The sequence below is a fragment of the Oreochromis niloticus genome, unplaced genomic scaffold, assembly GCF_001858045.2.
Source record: "Oreochromis niloticus isolate F11D_XX unplaced genomic scaffold, O_niloticus_UMD_NMBU tig00000768_pilon, whole genome shotgun sequence".
In the NCBI taxonomy this organism is placed as follows: Eukaryota; Metazoa; Chordata; class Actinopteri; order Cichliformes; family Cichlidae; genus Oreochromis; species Oreochromis niloticus.
This window is the reverse complement of record NW_020327243.1, coordinates 704,349-706,819: the sequence shown is the minus strand read 5'-3', so window position 1 is coordinate 706,819 and position 2,471 is coordinate 704,349. Positions and strand designations below refer to the sequence as shown.

The 2,471-nt window shown below is 42.9% G+C and overlaps 1 long non-coding RNA gene across 1 annotated transcript; it reads left to right on the top strand.

The window, feature by feature from the left end:
- Nucleotides 1–276: 276 nt before the first annotated feature.
- Nucleotides 277–1,406, top strand: LOC112844706 (uncharacterized). Its single transcript, XR_003217443.1, has 3 exons — nucleotides 277–460; nucleotides 548–609; nucleotides 684–1,406. It is a non-coding gene; the product is annotated as an uncharacterized LOC112844706 (long non-coding RNA).
- The last annotated feature ends 1,065 nt before the right edge of the window (nucleotides 1,407–2,471 follow it).

Genomic DNA, 2,471 nt, shown 5'->3' with positions numbered 1-2,471 from the left:
TGCGCATTAGTATATTTGACTGAAGCTTAATAATCAGAATAATGCTCTGATCTCTTCAAATAAATGAAATCATACCTTTCTACTAAAACTGTTTCTGTTGGTCTCCACCTTTTCCTGAACCAGACCCTGCAGGATCCACCTGAGTGTCCCAGTCCTGGACCCTGTTTGTAACCAGGAGGATCCCAGGCCTGATTATTGCTGATGGATTATAAATATTCTTGCTTTATTCTCATTAAATAAATATGTGTATAAATATGTGGATTCATGTGTGGCAGGATGAATGTTATCCCTCGGTCCAACCCACTTTCAGCCTGGCGCATTAGGGGGCGCTAGTATAAATAGTGGGCATTTGAGTGTCCCTGGATCGCTTACCTGTGATCTCCTTTTTGGTCACCTGACTTCCCTTTGGTGTTGCCGAGATTATTTGCGGGTTACGCTTCTGAAGCCTCCATCGCGGCTGGTAGGTGTTTACTCATTGTAGTGTGTGTGTGTGTGTGTGTGTGTGTGTATATTACCTTACTTGGTGGTAAACGGCTATTGTTTGTAGGTCGTAGCTGTAGAAGCCTCCTCTGAGCCATTCTGCTCACGTTTTATGACACGGCTTACTTGGTACGTAATCAACTTTTGTTACGCTCTCTGCTTTCTATTGTTCTTTTATAGTAATTATTTATTATACTTTGCAGGAAGCGTGGGCCTTAGTTTTACGCCAAGCTACGCGAACTGAAGTACTGCTGCTTTGCTTTGCTGTGCTTTTACCGTCTGTTCCCGTTGCGAGATTTCTTTCCCTGCTGCTGCCAGCTTTTACAGTGGACGTCGGCGTGGACAGCGGCCATATGCCCGCCGGTTATGGGAGTCAGCTGGCGTGCATATTGATTGACCGTTAACTTGTAGTCGTGCAGACGGCAAGTTGGAGCAATACGGCGATTCCGTTTGCTCCAGATTTTAGAGTTTTATCCAGATTGTATGTTGTTTTCCTGTTGTTTGATTTGTAGTTTGGATTTTTGTTACGCCACTGGTGGGAGGCCCTTTTTCTAGCTGTAGATGACCAGTGTGGTCCTGCAGTTGGGTTATCCCCCAGCACTACACATTAGTTTGTTGTGATATATTAAAATTTTCTTTGTTTCTTTTATTCAGATGCAGAGCGCCGACGTGGAGGAGACCAGGGTGCCTTGGTGGTGGGATCCTTTGAGTGTACACACCTGCCTTGTTTAGTTTATTAGTGTGAGTGTGTGATAGTGTGTTGCACTTGTGTCTTGGTGTGTTCTTTTTTTTAGTTTGTGTGTGGCATCCCTGCCCCTCCACTGGTAAGCCTCAGCTCTGAATACCTTTTTAAGCATATTTGTACATGAATATTTATGATTTTGCTTTTATATGGTGTTTTAAATAATTATTAATAAATTGTCAATTTGTTTATCATTGAACCTCGTCTCTGTACTGAATGTAGCGAACCTAAATGCCTTTTTGGTGATTCAGTGTTACTTCCAGTATTCTCTGGGTGAAATTCCCAGGGTGGCGTTGTCTTTTTAAAACTGAAGAGTATTTACTTTATTTCCACCTCGTGCTGCCACACATGTTTCAGTCCTGGATGTTGATGCTTGTTTGAAAGGACACAGATGGACCTTGTTTCCTTCTTTCCTTCCTTTTTGTGTCCTCTGTGCTTCGTCTGCTGCTCTTCACTCTGTTACTTTGGACTGATTTCACTCACACGTTGTTTCCATGGTTTCTGTGCGTCACGCTGACAGCACGTGAGCAACACGACATGTTTGATCTCAAAGAAGGAGCAGCATCCTCTCTCCAACCTGTTTCTCCATCTTCTACAACACCTGATTCACTCCAGTCTCTCTGCTTTCACTTTGATTCATGTCAACATGAAGCCTGAGCGTCTGTGATGAACACACTATCAGCATCACTGACATATTTCATCATTTAAAAACACTTCCTGTCATTGTGGTGGTTACAGTGACATCATGCAGTTTGTGCTTTGACCTCCAGAGGGCGACAAATCAGCACAGACAGAGAGCTCCATTCAAACTTTGCTGCCATCAGTAAGAATTCTTCAAATATAATCATCAGTGTTTGAGCAGCTATGATATCAGGAACAATCTAGACACGTGTGACAATGCTGAACATGTCACATGACACACCTTAAACATCATGTGATCCACTCTCAGTCTGCACTTTCATGACTTCAACAGGTTGAAATGAGCTTTGAAGAAACATTCAGTGAAATCTTTCATCACAGGATTCATGTGAGCAGCAGATGAACTTTGTACCAACAACATCTTCAATAACAGTGTCTGAATGAAGCTCAGGTGTTGATGCTGCTCACTGATTGGACGGTTGGTTTCAGCTCTGCTCTCAGTCTTTACCGCACAGGTGAAGGTAGAAAGTGTGACTGGATCTATAGACTGGAAACAGAGAAACATGCTGAACATTTGAAGCTTTGCAGCAGAAATGTTCAGGTTACAAAT